Raw genomic sequence first — 19,574 nt, 5'->3', positions numbered from 1 at the left:
GGATAGAACTAGGGTGACCAGATGTCCTGATTTGTTAGGGACAGTCCCGATACATGGGGCTTTGTCTTATATAGGTGCCTATTACCCCCTCCCCCATCCCGATTTTTCACACTTGCTGTCTGGTCACCCTAGAACGAACATACACCGGGTAGGAGAGGGATGGTGTAAGTTCTGGATATGATTACATGGTTACTCAGTAGTTAGTGTTTTTGAAGTGTGTTTTCAGCAGTGATTTGAAGTCAAGAATGGAGACCTGAGAAGTAGATTTTGGAAGAGCATTTCAGTCCTAAGTGGCACCATGGACGGAGACACAGATGTTTTTGAGAGAGAGTATCAAAAGCTGCCATCGCAAATGGAGCAGAGAAGGCATGGAAAGAGGAGAAACAAAATATTGTTATGCTGCAAGGTGTTAAGGGTGGCCATCAATCACAGACCTGGTAAGAACAGAAGGGTGTCCTAAGCATCCTTCATTTAAGCTAACTGAAGGAATAATTAAATGCCTCTTTGTTTTGTGATAACTGAAACAATAGAAGCCACCACTGAAGGCAAGTGCCACCATGGCAAAGCCTGAGTAGAAGCTAAGCCATATGGACTGAGAGGTTTCCCTAGAGCCTCACTGCAAATGCAGGGGCCAGGGCATTGCATGTATCTATGTATGTGAAAAAAAAACAGAAAGAAGGAGAAAAAGTGTGCAAACAGAGAGAGAAGCAATGGGAGCGTGGCCTGGGAGGAAGCCCGGAGAGTGAGCTTTGGGCACAGTACTTGCCGAGATGGAAGACTTGGATTTCTGGATGAAGAAACTGCTTCCTGTTTGTTTCTACCATGTTCAAGAAAACCAGACTTTTGCAAAAAAAAAAAATTAGGGCGTAAATTAACAAGGATGCATCAAGGAAATAGCTGAATCATTGCATTAAATTTCTCCTAACAGAAACAATCTGACAAGGCCCCAAATATTGGCTAACTGCTCAGGCTAAAAGATGCAACAGTGTAGAGTGATTTCTTAATAGATATATTCTGTCTGCCCAAAGTTCTCTGAAATGTGGAAGGAATCATTCATCTAAAAGAGATGATAGACTCCTCCCCCCTTCCTGGAAAAGCCATTTTTACTTCCTGTTTGTATTGTCTATCCTCATGAAGCGGGTGCTGTGTCCACATACTTACATAATAAGCCTTTCATCTGAAGACTTCAAAACATTTTACCTCAAATAGAGAAGTACTAAACCCATTTTACAGATGGAAAAAAATAAAGTACAGAAAACCTGCCTCATGTCGTAAAGTGAGTGACTAGCAAACAGATCTGCCTCCTAGCCCTGTGCTCTTATCACTAGGAAAATTGCCCCAAACTGGTATAAATTGTTGTGGTGTAAAAGGAGTTCAGAAAGAAACAGATCCATTCCAACCGGGAAAGCAACGCCAATTCAAAACTTAAGAAAAATTTGGCTCCTGGATGTTATCTAAACAATCCTTCATGAAAGCACGGAGAATAATATTTTTCCAGGAGAAAGGCACAACTACACCCACAAAAACGTGTGTACTAGTGTCACTGGAAAATAGGCACCTGCCTTCTAAATGAGTACTTGTGCATGAAATTCCCATTTTGGGTCCACAAGTACCTGTTTGTGCATGCACCTGCAAGTTCCTGTGGTTGCACTGTATGCATGCATCCGCAACCCTATGTTTGCAGATACCCTTGCTGCACCCACCATGGAAAATCTGGGCCCAAATGACCAAATAAAGGGCCTAGTATTACTTATATTGGAAGATGATTTAGAGCACTGTGAAATGCCTTCAGTAAGAATAATCTTTCTCTGTGAGCATGCTGAGACATTCTGCTCTGTATGCCTCAGCACTAGAGGAGTAAGGGGAAATTGAAGAGTTCATGAACTTGCTATTTGTTTGTTCACAAAACACTGCTCCATTGTACTCATCTTCAGCTGAAACTGATCCTTTAGAAGTTTTTCAAGAGTAACAGTCACTGCTGACAAGTGGTGATTTTTTTTTTATTACATGAAAAAGGGCTACATTTATAATGGCACATTTAACACGGGAACTGCTAGTTATAGATAGAAAGCTAGATCCTCAGTTGTGCCAGATCTTAGCTTGGTGCAGCTCTGGGGTGGGGGGGCGTTGGGGGGGGCATATGTAGCTCTTTACCCTCAGAGCGGCTTTAAAATTATGCCTGACCACAGTTGTTCCCAAGGAGCCATGCCACAGCCAGAGATCAGAATGCAGCAGCACTCCACATCACTCTCCCTATTCTGAGGTGGAGCTCTAGCTATACCACTCCTGTGCCATCAGGGGAATTTACTATACCTCCCACATAGCTGGATCTGCTGGTTTCTGGGTGCTTTGAGCCACCACTGTAGCCTAAGGATCTAGCCTGTTGTCTGTCAGGTCTGCCCTCACATCTTCAAAATACGGAAGGAAACATGAATCTGAAGGCCATTATGCCCATCTCCCACAGACAAGCTATTTGTTTCTCCTCTCTCATCATACAGATCATCCACATCAGCAATGTGGAAGCTCTACTCCAGCAGATCTGGGAGTACTTCTGTCCCTTGCAGGGGATTCCCTATGGTAACCCAACACATTATGAGGTGAGCCAACCATTTGCAACTAATGTGGTGTGTCCTATACACTGTGAAACAAAGTCATCCCTTCCTCTTTTGAGGGCAGGATATATTTAAGTTTCTCCTGATGTGCACCCATATAACCAATGAAGGGGTGGCATATGCAGTAACACGACAGTAAATTACAGATTTTACAATTGGTCCTGATAATCCCCTCATTGATACTACAAGATGCAACAGTAACTTACAATTGAAAACGAGACCACCCATATTAGGAGTGAATCGTGGATGTAGCAAAGAGGATGGCAATACACACCACTGAGAACTGTTGTTGCAATGTCATATTATGATACTTTGCCACACCAGCACACTTAACAGGCTGATTGAACCTTTGGGCCAAAGGTCACTGTGCAGCTTATTAGCATGTGTACCAGTACTGTGTACCATCCATTATTAACACAAGCAGATATGCTATTGTAAGATGCTAGTACCCGTGACATTTATACCAGTGTTTGTTGTCCCAGATGGGTTGAGAGTGTAGAATGAAAATCATAGGATGTTTGAGGTTTCTGACTTGAAAACAAGTGCACAACTAGTTCAGGAAAATACTTGTGGGTATACTGGATAATGCAATATGCACAAATGGGGAATACTTAGTCCCAGAGTTTACTTGTGGTAAATACGCCAGATCTAGTGCCTGCCTCAGAGAGCTGGACCATGCATAGCTGTTGTGTAGAAATTCACATATACTTAACTAATATGACAGTCTGCATACACACTGATTAGTAAAATATTATGAAAAATATTTTCTATTTCTAATGTTCCCATCACAGTCATAACTGGTCCTGAAAAAGCAAGACATACATGAATACAGGAACACTACAGAATGTGAAACTGCTAACAATTAATAAAGAACCATATAGAGATACCTGACTGGATATTTCTGAGGAACTTCAAAATATAGTAAGTAGTGTTATATCTTATTTCCACATGCTTCATCTCATCCTCTTGTCTGAAGCAATTTGGGATTGACGTCTGAATCACTGACAGAATGTTGTTTAAATGCTTGCAAAGCTATATATATATATCTTAAAAGCTATTTCATTTATAAAAAGACAGCATTTTAACATATAAAAATATTTACAATGACCCTGTGATGAGTTTCTTAAAAGGACAGCATTTTCATATTAAGGGCTAAATAACCTCCTACTTCCATTCTTAATTAAATAGCAACCATAATTACTTAACATACTGCTTTACTTTAACACTCAAAGGCCAACATATACACAGATATTTTAAGGACAGGTTCTCTTAATGTTGAATATTAAAAAACAAAACCAATGATCTTCCAATATCACACAAATTGGGACACTAACAGAGTGGTGTTCAAACTTCAAAGCAGGCGTATGGTAGGCAATATATTCTGAGAGTTATGTTCAGGCATGGAAATTGAGACTACTCAATAGTTTATAATCCCTGCTGTTTCCATTTCCTCTTGTTCATTATCAGCACAGATGGGGGCTGCAGATTAGTAAACAGTGGGAGTCTGGTATTGGGGTGAACTAAAGCATGTGTGATATAGGGCTAGGTCTCCTGTTGGCATCACTGGTTTGTACTGAGATTTGAATATTTAATGGATGCCCAAGAGGCTCCTTCACAAATATCAAATATAAGCACATTTTCCCATTCCTTACATGGTAGAATGATGAGCAAACTGAGTCAAAAAGGACTTGAACTGAACCTATGAGGGCCAAACATTTTCAGGTCACTTCCTTTAGAAAGAAAAGTTTTCATTCATCTCTGCTGACATCATTTGGAAGAACTGAAATACCATAAAAACAAAACACATGGTTCTCGTGCCATTTCTGACTTGTGTGAAACCAGGAGTCTTGCATCAAAACCTAATGTGGAGAGCTCATAAAAGGTTCAGATAAGCGAATTTTGAATGCTTTTCCAATGTACACTTCAAGCTCTTTAGAGGTTTGCACCTAAAGTTATAACAACTAAGAGGTGTATGCAAAAGGGAGACTACATTTTCTAGTTTCCGCCCACTGTTTTAGCTACAGGATGCCCAGTCATATACCTAAATCTTTGCTTGGTACCACAAAGAGATTGAGAAACTTATAAGCTTTCCCACATACTTTAAGTGAGTAATAGTTGCCAAACTGACAAATACTGCTCTGGAAATGCTACTTGTTTGGCTCGGGGAAAAAAAGGAAATAACATGAATATTAGTAAACTCTCAAAGAAGTTCTGTAAATTTTTTTGGTATTATGATCCAGTAATTGCATTAACTACCGCTGCCAAAAGATCTAGATAGCTGTGGAAATTCTATGTTGGATTAGAGGACTCAGAATTTTAGTCTAATCTCAAGAATCAAACAAAGGACTTCTGTTACGATGAACTGAATTGGTGGCTGTTCATATCCACATAGTATTTGATTTCTAAGTCCGCAGCATTTCTAAATATAGTACTCTCCACTTGAGTAGAGAGTAAGATATGATCCATTTTCTCCCTACCCCCCCCCCCCGAAAAATTGGCCATGTTTACTACAGAGAAATATAGAGCCTCACACTTCTCTCATTTATTCCAATGCAAATCAGGGGTCTACCTACATTGACTTCATTGTAGTTACTAGTATAAAACTCTTGGAAGTGAAATCAGAATTTGTCCCATACTCACCTTCCAGGAAGCATTAGAGTGGAATCTCTCCAACATTTTTCTAGAATATTGGGTTGCTAGTGACATGTCTGCTAGCTACTTATCCTTTTGACTACATTGCCTTTAGATTGTGGTGAAGGTGGTGGTAAAAGGAAGAAGTTCAGTGCAGCAGCAGCAATTCCTTATTAGCAGCCATTATGAGTTCTAAAGATTGTTCATACCAGAAATATGATGTGATCTCAAGAGTTTCTGTAGCTTACATATTTGGATACAGCATTCCTTACAAAAATCAGAACTCACATTGACCTCAGATGAGACCCAGCACTCAGCTAGAACAGATTAACATAGTTCTCTTTTCCAAATTCTTGAATCACAAAATATTTTATATTCACTTTAGGCCAGTTTTTTTATTTTAAAAATATGTATTAACAAAGTTACATACATTCTCCCCCATACATGCCCTTAGAATTTGTGAGCTACTGTAACTTTCACAGCGGCAGAGCTTTTAAGGCCAGAAGGGATATTACTGATCATCTAGCACAGTGTTTCCCAAGAAAAAGATTGTGACCCACTGGTGGGGCACAGTAAGGTTCTAGGTGGGTCTCAGGCCTGGGGTGAAGGGAGCAGTAGAGAGCAAGCTTACCCCACGGCAGCAGCTTCTCTGCCACTGGGATGGGCCTAGCTGCCCACTATGGGTGTTGTGACCTGGTTCATGGGTTGCAGTGCCCCTCAAGAGAAGTGAGGAGGTGGCAAGTGGTTGAGGAAGAGAAAGACATTGGCCTATGAGTTTGCTTCCATCTGAACCCTGCCTGAATTTGGACCCTCTCTCACACGCACAAAAATTCCTACCAGTGCTATCACCAGTGGGAACAAGAGAGGACGTTTACACTGTAGACACACCTACACTAGCATGGCTAAAAATTGCAGAGTAGATGCAGCAGTGCAGGCTTCAACAAAATGTGAATAGGCACTCAGCATCCCTGGTATACTTGTACAGCCTGAGCTAAAACCCACACCACCTCTCTCTCCTAATATCTGCAGCTGTGTATATGTCTACCTGAGCTGCAAATCACACCTCAGATTGCAGTGTGTATGTCTCAGTGTGACAGTCTGCTAATAAAATAGTGACTTGCACCTCTGAGGACTTATGGATAGCATCCTCTGCTCCTTTCTTAGGTAAAATTGCCAGCAATTTCACACAAATAGGAGCTTTAACTCAGTGAGGAATGCAAGATCACAGTCTGTTTCCATTAGTTTTTAAAAAAATATTCCTATTAATTAGCCTTGGAGACTGATGTGCTCCATTTTATTCAGAGAGGGCACATACAGAGTGCAGGCTCAAGGCCTATGCATCACTGAAATCCCACTTCAGTCCTAGGCAGGGAGCACAGGCGGCCTGCATGCAAGTTTCCTCAGATCACCATGTCCAGCATGTACCCTGTTCTGAAATGGATGCTTGCTTGGGCTGAGGGAGCAGTTTAGGCTTATGCTGATTCAGTCCTTGACCATCTCATGCCTTTCAACATGAAAGCAAGCTAGCTAGCACCTCTTCTGACGCAGACACCCGTCCCACTAGAAATAGATGTGAGACAACTCATTCTCTCACCAAACAGAAGCTGGTCCAATAAGAGATATGAGCTCACCCACTTTGTGTCTCATTTCATGCAGACCATCCAAAAGCCATTATATGGCAATGATGTTCAGTTAGACCAACCCGGCTGACATTCAAACTGCTAATCTAGATGAGAAAGGCTCTTTGCCTATCATCAGTGCCTGGCTCCAGATCCCCTCTTTCAACCAATGTTTAGTGAATTAAACCTGAAAAATTTTAGGGAACCACCTCTCTATCTTAACAGAAAAGTATGTGGAATTTTATCCATTCTATAAATAGAAGGAAACAGTTCATTGGAAGGAAAACTGTTACCCACAATAGACAGGGGCTGTGGTGGGTTGGATAGACTGGACTCCATACTGAATTTGGCAAGCAGGAGGAGCCCTTGAAAATGCAGCCTAAGAATGAAAGATAAGGCAGCCATCTGGTGTTCTGGCTTCAAGCAATCTGGCACCAGTGTCAAGTCATCAGGACTTCTGTGGAAGAATCCAGCCAAGTGTAAAAGGCAGTGAGCATCTGATTATTCAAAGATGAAAAAATAAACAGTAGAAAGTTAGGTCCTCAGTGGAGATGGGAAATATTGAATTTGTGCTTGAGCAGATGGATATATGCATTAACAATGTTATCTTGGGACAGTGAGGACCCTTATCACTGTAGATTTTGAAGACAGGCTGTCTGAAGAGTTCTGTTAGGTTATTACTTATAGAGTAAAAATATACTACAATCCCATTTCCAAAACTCAGCTTAACTAAGTTAGATTACTTCCCTCAGGGCTGTACTATACGTGTAAACCCAGAGCACAAAGAATAGACTAGCAGCCAAGGGATAGTGCTAAACCTCCCCTCTCCTTTACCAGTTAGGGTGCCCTAGGAGTGGGAAGGGCACTGAGGTGCAAGACTCTCAGTAGTTTTTATAGAGATTCTTCCTGTGCCAACCCTCTCTCCCCCATTGTTTGAGTTTTCTATGGGTCAGAGTCCTTAAGGCATAAGAGGCATGGGTATGGTGTTCTTTGGCCTGACTGGCAGGTACGCTATAGGTAATGTGGGCATGCCTCCAAGCATTACCACATACTACAGGAGATTACAATGTCACTTTATCCATTTCCCTGTTATTACCAGCAGCAGACTGAGCTAAACCAGCTGTTAGACAGTATGTTTATAGCTACAAGGTTACATGTAGGCTTGGGATATTCAATTTAAGTCAGTAGTCGTTGGTCAATGTCATATGAAAACAATATCCATTCACAGCAGTCCTTGAGTGTAGCCCACACCCACAGGGATATAGTATACCAATTCTGGGGCCACGCAGGGAGCCTTTTGCAGCCCTGCTCCCACGGCCTCACTCACTCACAATCTGTCACCTGGCAGGAACTATTCAGCAGCAGAATGACCTCCCCCATGTCCAGGAGTTTGTCCTCCTCCCAGTCCTGGCCAGGGGTCTCTGCTCTGCCCCACCAGGACCACAGTCTCCCCCATACTTTAGTGCCAGGGAAATTAGATCCTTGCAGGCCCAGAGAGTAGTAGGCAGCCCTGACTGGAAAACTGAACAAAAAAAAAATATTAAAATTGTTAAAAATCATCAATATTAACTGCTGAATTCACAAAAAAGAAATAAAACTGAATTCTGCCAAGCTTACTTCTGATATGTTAATAACTTAGATTTATGTTAACTCTTCGATGTGTTTAGTAATTGTCCAAAGTTATTCTCTCAGTTAAGCAAAAGTCACACGTAGAAGCTTTTTAAACTTGGATTCCCATTGTGAATACTAGTTTTGAAGATTCTTGACTGCCTATTTGTGTCTGATGCTCCCAAATCAAATATTACTCCCCGTAAAACTATGCTTTCAACAACAAAAGTCCTCTGATTGTATAGCTGGCATTATGCCATACAGAATCCCTTAGCAACACAAACTTCTGGGAATCAGCACTGATGTGTTTTATATCTAAGGCTACTGTGGCACAAAGGGTCAAGTACCATTTAAGAAATGAAGGATGCAGGACCTGACCCTTCAATCTTTGTGTGCAGGGAGGTCAGAGGGAATTCCATGGGGATTTTACATGCAAAAGGACTAGAGGATTGAGAGCACAGGGGCTACTGCATCATCCAAGGAAAATCAGCTTATCCACCTCACCAGAACAGAACAGCCTTGTCAGAACCACATTCCAAACACTCCACAATAAAGGATGCTTGGTGCACATGAGCTTTAGGGGAAAAAACAAAAAAACTCAAACACTCATCCTGCCCATCTCTTCAGGGAGTGAGTTTTTTAAAAACAAAAACGATTACAAGCTTTTATTCCTTAAGAATTTTCTAGAGGCAGATGGGACCAGATCAGAACCGCTAATGGCAAGGCATACAGGACAGGATTTACTGTGCTTGCCCCATGCATGAAGATGGTCAGGGTAAAGCACAAAGCCTCTTCCCCTTTCACACTGTGCAGCAGCTGCATATAGTCCCTGTCCCTGCATTACCAGGTTCCCCGAAGCGGGTCGGGCCATGGTCCCCCAATACATCAGCCAGCAGTCGGCCAGGCACACAGGGAGTAATATGCTCTTTCCACTGAAGGGGTATAGTAGGCAGGCGCCCCAGATCCCCCGTGGAAGGATGTGTGTGTTGTAGAACAGCCCAAAGGAAAGAGTCTCCAAACCCAAAGGATCTGCAGGGGCAGGGACAGCCTTGCTTGAGCCTACCCTGCTGCCGTTGTCTCTCTGCAGCACCTTTTCCATACTGCCTCTCCATGGGTCGGGGACAGAGTGGAACAGGAGTTAGTGCCACACCTACCAGTGTTCACTCCAGCTGGTGTTGCCATAGGTGCATCTGTCTGTTTCAGAGGAGATTATGCTGCAGTGAATGGCTTCTCCTTGGCCCTGCCAAGCCAGACAGCCAGCACCACCTACAACTGGCATTTGGGGGCATCCACAAATTGTATGCGTGTCTGTGTCGTGGTGGTGGAGAAAACACACCAGGGAAGTGTTTTTTGCTCCCCTCTCCCCATTTTACTTATATTTGCCTCCCTTCATGCCTTACGGTGGAGGGTCTTAAATGGATGCAAAACCAATAAGTTAGTTTTTGTGTAGCACTTTGAAGTTGCAAGGTGCTACATTACAGAAGTATAGAGTATCATTACCATAATTTGTGGTCTCTAATGGCCACGCTCTTGACACTGAAGGGAGTTCTTAAACTGAACCAACTTGGTTTTTTGCTAAGAATAGAGTTGTCTTGCACCACTCCTCCTGTAAGCAATTCAAATCACTATGGTTTTTCCCCAGAGAAAAATTTGTTATCAAGATATTGTGAATTGGCCTACAATATTCTAGTCTGGGCTTCACACTGACATGCAACAGCAGCTTTTTACCCTGCAATGCACTTGGTAAAACATCTGCGTTCTCACATTCAATGCAATTTCTCATTTTAGATTAATAAAAAAGGAACTTTTCCAGTCATCTTGTGCTGTTTGTCAGTCATGGAACACTTCACATTCTAGTTCCCCATAACCGGGGGGTAGTTTGTCTTCCTCTTCACTTTAGTCAGAATACACAGACACTCACATGCAGGACACGCTAATGAAAGAGAGGCAATGTTAAATCTCAGAGGGCCTGATTATGCAGGGTTCTGATTGGGAGTGGTAGGTGGGCTCTACCTATTAACCAGGACACTTCTAGTTATTGCTCTGACCCCATTTTATCTACTTTAGGTGTCTCCAGAGGTACAAAGAAGCATGTGGTCTTATATTCTTCACTTTGAAATGCAGCATGGTGGGGAATTTGAAAGAGAGACAACATTAAAAAACTTACATTCCCTGTTTCAATCAATTTACCTCTTTTAGGGGTTCCTCCAAACCCTTCTTGAAACCTCAAAGACTCCCTTCATTTTCTTCCCTTGAGTTACTTCCATCATATCAGTCCCACTTTTAGCAAAGGACTGAATCAGCTCTCTTCAGAGCCCATCCACGCTGCTTCTGGAGAGCTGACATGCTCTTCCAAATGAAAGTGACTCAGAACTTGGCTCTCCACAAGAGGATATGTTGTGATGCCACTAGAATGCCAGCCCAGCCCATCCAAAAGAACTTCTAAAATAAATTTTGCTATGAAACAAAAATAACTCCTCTGTTTTCCACCCAGAATCACCTGTTTAGAACAAACACAGAGCTTTGATTTGAGAACACAGAAGCAGGGTACTTGGGAGGGCCACTGCAATGTGATTTGTTGCTTCTTCTTAGAGTGGTTTGTTTTCTTTTGAAGCTTTATGGTGTTATGTACAATTTCAACGTTTGGCACAGCTGCATGTTTGTTTTAGCAAATATATTAACATTCTGAGGCCAAACAATAAGGGTCTCAGGTGTTCTGAGCACAGTACTAGAAGCTAGGAGCTACAGAGTGCTAGACCAGGTTCTGATGTGCACTCTCTCTGAGGCCTTGGAGTGCGTCACCTCACCTCTCCCCCTTGATTTCACTATCTGTAAGATCAGAAGAGGAATACTTTTATACCTACCTCACCAGGGTAGTACTATTTGAATTACCATAGCTCCCAATTAGGATCAGAGCAGGGCGCGATGACCAGGGGGCCCACTTTACCCTTGCCTTAAGGGTGTGCAACCGGGGGGGAGTGGGGCAGAGAGAAGCGAGCAGAGTCTTGGGGGCACAGGTGGAACAGGATGGTGATGAGTGCAGGTGGGGCCTCGGGGGGAAGGGGAAGAGCGGGGTGCAGGACCACAGTCCAGGCAGTGGTGGGCCCCCCTGCTTTTATGGAGATTCTTGATCAGAGCCCTATTATACAAACACAGCCTGTCCCACAGACGTCGTATCTTGTCTTAAATTAGATTGTAACAAGTGAGTGTAAGAAACAGAGAGGGAGCATAACGGCAATAAGAACATGGAGTTATAGACTAGCTATTTGCCCGGCTCTGTGGTTCTGGGTCATTTAAAATGTTTTTCAATAAGTAGTACAGGTAATGATGCCCATGGTTAAGGTTGCCTGACACTTCCCATTGTAAGACCCTGTTTTCAGTTGCTTATACCTTGGCCAAACTATTATTTGGGTTGAAATTTTCCATGCTGGGTGAGTGCCTCAGGACAATATTTTTTAAAGAAATAGTTCATCCAAAGTGGTTCAGCCATTTTCTTGACCTAGTTCTGAGAAAAAGACATTGTTTAGCCCATGTTAAAATATTCTTACCCTCATTTCACTGAAAGATTCTAGCGCTTCCATGCTTTGGAACAATGGCTTGAAATTTGGCAGGGAGAAACCACCCTAATGTCAGGGATGTGCTTTTGCTATTCCTGTGCAAATCAGCCCAAATTTGGCCAAATTATGCTCAGGAGAGACTTGATAGAGTTTGGTAGCTGAAGATTTAGTCTGCACTGAACATGCTCCAGCCCAGGACTGCAGGGACTGAGACACACTTTCCCCTGCAATTGCTAGGGGTCACTATGGTGCCAGGCACAGGGACTGAGAGCAGGAAGACTCTTTCCCATGCCTCATAGTTCCCCCTGCTGGTGCCCAAGCAGTGTGGAACAGGAGGAGGCAGCTGGAATACAGAAGGGTGAGAAGGTGGACTGGGAGAAAGGGGGACATGGACCGGAGTCGGGGAGGGTTAGGGGGGACAATAGGGTCTGTGACCACTAGATACACTTCCCTCTCGGAAGCATGAATTGAACCCAGGATTCTTGAGTCCCATCAGACGTCTGCTGTCAGCAACTATCTGTGAAACCCACTGAGAAAAAAAAGTAGCCTGTATCATCTCCCTCTAGTGGCTACCCACTGTTAGGATATAGATATTCAGGCCTGTCTGCAAAGGCCTATACTTTTAAGAATTTAGGTGTATTCTTATCACTTAGCTAGTTATAGAGGTATAAAAGAAAGAATCAAAATCACTGTCTGTAATGGTCTTCTCTTACTGTGACAGGCTAAGGCCTTCAGCTAAGATGTAGTTAGGCAGCCATAAGCTGGGAAGTGTATGGTCAGATCCTCACATTCCAAACTAGTCACATTGAAATAAGGTGCTATTGGGCTATTAGGAATACAGTCCTGCCCTGATATTCCTATCACCTCCAGAGAAACGGAAGAGCCTAGAAGATAGCATCCTGTCTGGCAAGAACTCACTTATCAATAGACACAGCTGGAAAACCCTTATGTCTGTATAGATGTAGTTGTGAAATCCTCACTTCTGTATTGTTTTGTATGTTTATTTGCATGGTCTCTGTCCGGTTCTGTAATTGTTTCTGTCTGCTGTATAATTAATTTTGTTGGGTGTAAACCAATGAAGGTGGTGGAATATAATTGGTTAAATAACCATGTTACAATATGTTAGGATTGGTTAGTTAAATTTCAGTAAAATGATTGGTTAAGGTAAAGCTAAGCAAAACTCAGGTTTTGCTATATAGTCTGCAGTCAATCAGGAAGAGGGGGGAAATGGGAACAGGGACTGGGGATGGGGAAATTAAAATCATGTCTTGCTAAAGGGGAAAATGGGAACAGGGGATGGGAACAGGAACAGGGACACAGGCAAGGCTCTGTGGTGTCAGAGCTGGGAAGGGGGACACTAAGGAAGGAAACTGGAATCATGCTTGCTGGAAGTTCACCCCAATAAACATCGAATTGTTAGTGCCTTTGGGTATTGTTGCTCTTTGTTCATGCGAGAAGGACCAGGGAAGTGAGAGGGTGAAGGAATAAGCCCCCTAACATCTTGATGCTGACCCACAATGAGGATGATAGATAACCTACTAAATCAATTACTCCGTTCACGCAAGTGGCAGAAGTTGGTGGATCTAAAGATAAAGCATGTGAGAATCAATATGTTCCACACAACCTTTTTCCAGGTTTTTGGCTTTTCTTAAGGCAAAAACTGCAGGAAATTAGATCCAAACAAGTATATTAGAAGAACATTCAGGTCATAAAGTCAAGCACTCAGAAAAGTAAGGAAATACCAGCATTAATGATGCTTGTGCAATGTGGCTGTCAGGATGCCAAAATGATAGTGATCACAATGCTCAAGTTGGGAGGATTAGTAAACGTTTGTAAAGTGATTTGAAAATGACAAGAGCTAAATATTTAATTGTTGACCTTGTCCACAGAGTCAAATACTGGTCAGTCCAGTAAATTTGATCAGAAAATACATTTTCACAACAGACTTCTACTGGCCTTTCTAAGCATCTCAGCAGGGGGTTGAGTCTTTTTTAGCAAAAGGAGGAAGAAGAGAGGGTCATTTTCTTTTCCCACCTCTCTCAAGTACACCTCTACCCTGCTATAATGCGACCCGATATAACATGGATTCACATATAGCGTGCTAGCAGCTGGGTTTGGGTGGCGCTTTAAAGGGTCTGGGGCTCCGGTGAGCCCCCCTGCCACAGCCCCAGGGTAGCGGCAACAGGGCTCCAGCGGTGATTTAAAGGGTCTGGGGCTCCCCGCAGCAGCCGGAGTCCCAGACCCTTTAAAACGCCGCCTAAGCCCCGCTGCCGCAGCCCCGCAGGGCTCAAGCAGTGATTTAAAGAGCTTCGGGCTCCAGCCACTGCGGGGAGCCCGGGCCCTTTAAGTCACTGCTGCCCTGCAGCCACTACCTCCATGTAATGGAGTTTCAGCTATAATGCGGTAGGGATTTTTGGCTCCCCACAACCATATTATAGCGTGGTAGAGGTGTATTAAAAAAATCAGATACCAGATATGAAACCTGCTAGATTTCAGGTTGGGTTACCCACAAAAAGGAAGGACCTTCCGGCATGCATGGGAAGTTCTCATTAGAAGCCACACATTTATGGCTTTGAATGAACTGTTCTCTGCTCTAATGGGAGCTGAAAAAGCATCATCTTGAATTCAGCTGATACCAGGTTATAGATGCCAAGGCCCTGGCTCAGATCTTTAGCTCACGCACATTTCACTTGGTACAAGACCAGAAGGGGCAAAAAGCTGTTGTAATTTACATTCAGCTTCCACGGCTCTAAAAGGCCATTCTAGGAGCTGGGGATTGCCAGGGTCTAGGAATGTCCCAGGCATGTCTCCTTGCAGCACACCCTTCATCAGTGAATAGAGGGCAGCAGTGTAGGAGCTGCTAGAAAGGCTCTATGCTACCCAGGGGATTCTCCTAGGCAGGGAAAATCTCAGGTGGCTGGATCTGCTAGCTTTATAGGAATTAACAGGACTAAGGTGATCTGAGGGTATGTCTACATCTACAATTTTGCAGCGCTGGTTGTTACAGCTGTATTAGTACAGCTGTATAGGGCCAGCGCTGCAGAGTGGCCACACTTACAGCAACCAGCGCTGCAAGTGGTGTTAGATGTGGCCACACTGCAGCGCTGTTGGGCGGCTTCAAGGGGGGTTCGGGGAACGCGAGAGCAAACCGGGGAAGGAGACCAGCTTCCCCGCGGTTTGCTCTCGCGTTCCCCGAACCCCCCTGCAAACCGCAGGGAAGGAGACCTGCTTGCACGGGGGTTCGGGGAACGCGAGAGCAAACCGCAGGGAAGGAGACCTGCTTGCACGGGGGTTCGGGGAACGCGAGAGCAAACCGCAGGGAAGGAGACTTGCTTGCACGGGGGTTCGGGGAACGCGAGAGCAAACCGGGGAAGGAGACCGCTTCCCCGCGGTTTGCTCTCGCGTTCCCCGAACCCCCCTGCAAACCGCAGGGAAGAAGACCTGCTTGCTCGGGGAACGCGAGAGCAAACCGGGGAAGGAGACGTGCTTGATTACCAGAGAGGCTTCCTCAGGTATGCTGGGATACCTGCTTATTCCACGGAGGTCAAGAAAAGCGCTGGTAAGTGTCTACACTTGATTACCAGCGCTGGATCACCAGCTCTGGATCCTCTACACCCGAGACAAAACGGGAGTACGGCCAGCGCTGCAAACAGGGAGTTGCAGCACTGGTGATGCCCTGCAGATGTGTACACCTCCTAAGATGCAGCGCTGTAACCCCCTCACCAGGGCTGCAACTTTGTGATGTAGACAAGCCCTAAGTGTGAAGCCAGAGCACAGTTCTAAGCTATTGAGGCAGGACCTCTGGTTTGAAAAGGGACACCTAACTGAAGCCACATTTCTTTGAAAACCTTTCCCCTTCAATTGTTACAATTAACACCTAAGAGGACTGTTACAAAAAACAAAATATTTTTCAGGTTGTTTTGTACGTTTGACTGCACTTTGTATGCAGCCATTTCCATGGTCTCTGTCTGTGTGGGGTTATCCAGCAAAAGGGAAAACCACCACAAAGCTGGAAAATGTGATTGTATGACAAGTCAGCAGGGAGACTGAGAGGACATGATCTACAACTAAATTTTCACTCTTTAGATTTCAAGTTAACTGTGTTCCCTTAGGTATCAGTAATTAGTGGCGGATGTTGGTAAACAGAAGTCTCAGACATATTGAACATTATAAACATTGGGACTTTAAGTTAACTTGGGTCAGTGAGCCCTGGACGATTTCTCACATGGAGGGATATTTCTCTAGTCAACTGTTTCTAGTGTACACGTGTCCCATTTGAGGACTCATTTTCTAAAAGACTGAATATTTCAGCTTGCTCTATCAATGAGTGTGTCTAATCTGTGATACATTTCAGAGCACAAGCCCTTCAGTTTATCACTACCATTGCAGTCTGGTTTATGGGCAAATCAGCTTTATTTATTTGGCAGACTCAGCTGCTACAGAGTAACTCTTGACACACAACTCTGTTTACCACGTAGCACCACAATACATTGTCTGAGCTTTGTAACACTTGTATTTACAATGAAATGACACATTATTATGTCTATTTCTGTGACTTAAAGGATTTCACAGCTTTCAGCTCATACTTCTGCCCTCTTACGATTTTGCTGTCCATTGCAAGTTAGTCACAAAGCCAAGCTCTCATTATGGTGTATAAAATGGACAAATCTGAACAAAGCAAGGTTTTACTGACTTTTTAGCTATGCTTATATAACCTAGAAGAGTTTCACAGATGCTAGCAATTAGCAGATGACCTGCACAAGTTACGTTCTAGACAAATAATTTTGCCAATAAAACAGGAAAGAAAGTAGAATCCTGCTTCATCACTCACAAAGAGCTACTGAAACAAAAGCAATAGATATAAAAATTAAGTTGAAGCTTCTCTCTATGATTCACTTTTTCTCTTCTTGATACAATTCAGCATAACATAACCAAGAGCTGAATGGACCCTTGTTCACAGCATTTGGAATTCGAAACAGAGACACAGTTAACTCTGCAGGCTTAATTCCCAAATGGTGCCCTTGAATATGCTGCTCTGTTTACTTCTAAACAATTTTTAGATTAAAAAAGATTTGAGTTTTTTTAAAATGCAAGTTTTAAACTCTGATTCTGTGGATGATTTTTAAAAACATTAAAAAAAATAGAGCATGACAGATGATTAACCAAAATAAGTTCAATAAAGTAGAATGAGAGGCTATCCTCCTCTCTCCCGATAACCCCTGTTGTTCACTGATTTATAATAGTTGAGCAGTGGGAGGCGATACCCTTATGTTGAGAAGCAGTGTAGTTTAGTGAATAATGCACTAGCCTGGGAGTCTAGAAATCTAGGTTGCATTCCCAGCTTTGTCACAAAACCTACTGTATTACCTTAGGAAAAATCAACTCACCTCTCTGCGTTTCTGTTTCCTCTCCCCCCTCCCCAATAAACAAACAAACAAACAAACAAACAAACAAACAAACAAACAAACAAACAAACAAACAAACAAACAAACAAACAAACAAACAAACAAACAAACAAACATCTCTTTGGAAGTCTTCTCTATTTAGCAGTCTAAACTATTTGGAGGTAGGGATTGTCTTTCTATGAGTCTGTACAGTGTCTGCCATCAGTCCAGTTCCTAGTGGCCATCCTTCCACATGGCAGCCTCAGCAAACAGAGGCCAAATACTGAATGGGCACATAAGTTTTACTCCCCTGTCAAGACTAGAAGTGCTCCCCTCCAGGTCAAGGCTGAAGTATATTAGTGGAAAAGTCTCCTCTGCTGCTCCCACCTTGTACCTATACTGCTGCCAGAGTACTTCGCATTCCAGGGTGATCTCAATCTCACACCTTTAATCACCATTATGTTCACCACAAGTATTTGAAAGGAGAGAGACCCCCAACTCTTCCAGAAAGCATAAGTAGAGTTGCCTGTGCAACAAGACATTAGAAGCCAGAAGAAAAAATGCTAAGAAAGGCACCTAGGTCTAGTATGCAATTGGCTATTTATTTAGCCTCTTTTCTTTTCCACTGTACAGAGAATATCCTGTACTTTCTTTACGGCTAGATGTATGTTAAAGTTGGCACTAAATGAAAATAAAAATATGTAATAAGTGCGTGGGGGTGGGCAGTCTTCAAAGGATACAAGCCCTAAGAGGAGGAGGATAGTGTACACATGCTACAGAAAGATTCAAGAAGGCAAGTATTGTATAAACGGCTTAAATAAACCAAAGGAATCTGCGTTTTTATATCAGGAGGGTAAATTAGCTACAAAATTAGGAGTTTTAAATCTAAATTTTAGTTATCTGTAATTAGAACCAAATGCTGAAATAGATCCTAGGCAGGCACTATAACTTGACAGTGTTAACAATCCACTTTACAAAACAGGCAGGTCAAGCTATTGGATGTGTTTCCAATTTATCTCCTAGTAGGGCTGGGCAAACTTTCCACTCTCAACTTCATTACTCTCTCAGATTTGGTTTAACCTGCTCCCACAGTATCAGCCTCCTCTTACCAGATACAATCTGACACACTCCAAGTCAGTGGCAGGCAGCCTGCAGTGGGAGTTGGATTGGACCCTGAGAGAGCAGCTCTTTCAGGCCTTTGGGTGTCATTCTGTTATAGCCACAGGCCTTTAGTCGACTCATCTTGCAAAACCCCCATGTCGAATGCTCTATAGCATCCTTTAAGGTTCAAATCTTAAGACTCAATGGCAGTTGGTTTTTATTCTCTTAGCTTTAAATGCTGCTGAGACCATCTCTATTATTTAATTATCCAACTCCTAACACTGAAGTACTGTGGTCTGGACACTGATTTCATTGTATGTTTTCTTGGAAAAAAGTATCTAGATGTATAAAACATGCAAGTAGATGTATAAAACATGCAAGAACTACTCATCACTTCCCTAATAATTCCACACACACAAAAATATATTTACTGCTACTTTCTTGCAATAGCTCTGCAAATTTCACATGCTGCATGCTAGTGGCCAAACTGTATCTCATGTTCAGCCTTTATCTATAGTGTCAGTGTTACAGCTCAGAGCATCAAACTGATATTGCAAGAAGAATGGCGGCTGGAAAAATCCATCAATATTTCATTATTTTTGTTCAACAATATGTGCAGTACAAAGCAGCATTCTAGACAACTTCGTTAAATTAGATTTTTTTTATAATGCATTTCCCTGGGCTATTTGGTAACTGGTACAAGTTAGTGACTTGCATGGTTAATTAACTGACAAATGATTCATGATCATATAGAAGACTGTGAACACTTTGCTATGCACTTGATGCAATACATCATATATCTCCAAGTCTTATTATTTAAAGCCATTTTAGTATTTTCCCTTTAATATTGCCAAGTATAAAAACTATCCTGCCCAAAATAGGTGACTTGTTTGCAACGTATAACAGCAATGCTTATTTGAAATTTCTTTCAAATGCACGGAGACTTACTGAGCAGTTGTGAACCAAGACACAATCACACTCCCACCTTACAATACATATTACACCAGATCCAATCCTTAAAAAATTAAAACTACACCACATGCAGGAATGAAGTCACAAAGT

The 19,574-nt window shown here is 42.8% G+C and overlaps 1 protein-coding gene across 1 annotated transcript in view; it reads right to left on the bottom strand.

The window, feature by feature from the left end:
• The window catches only part of WIPF1 (WAS/WASL interacting protein family member 1), a 76,586-nt gene that overhangs the window by 52,572 nt on the left and 4,440 nt on the right, over positions 1-19,574 (bottom strand). The window lies entirely within an intron of this gene.

This window comes from Gopherus evgoodei, chromosome 11 (genome assembly GCF_007399415.2).
Source record: "Gopherus evgoodei ecotype Sinaloan lineage chromosome 11, rGopEvg1_v1.p, whole genome shotgun sequence".
In the NCBI taxonomy this organism is placed as follows: Eukaryota; Metazoa; Chordata; order Testudines; family Testudinidae; genus Gopherus; species Gopherus evgoodei.
Note: the sequence above shows the minus strand (reverse complement) of the source record. Positions and strands in the feature narration are given on the sequence as shown.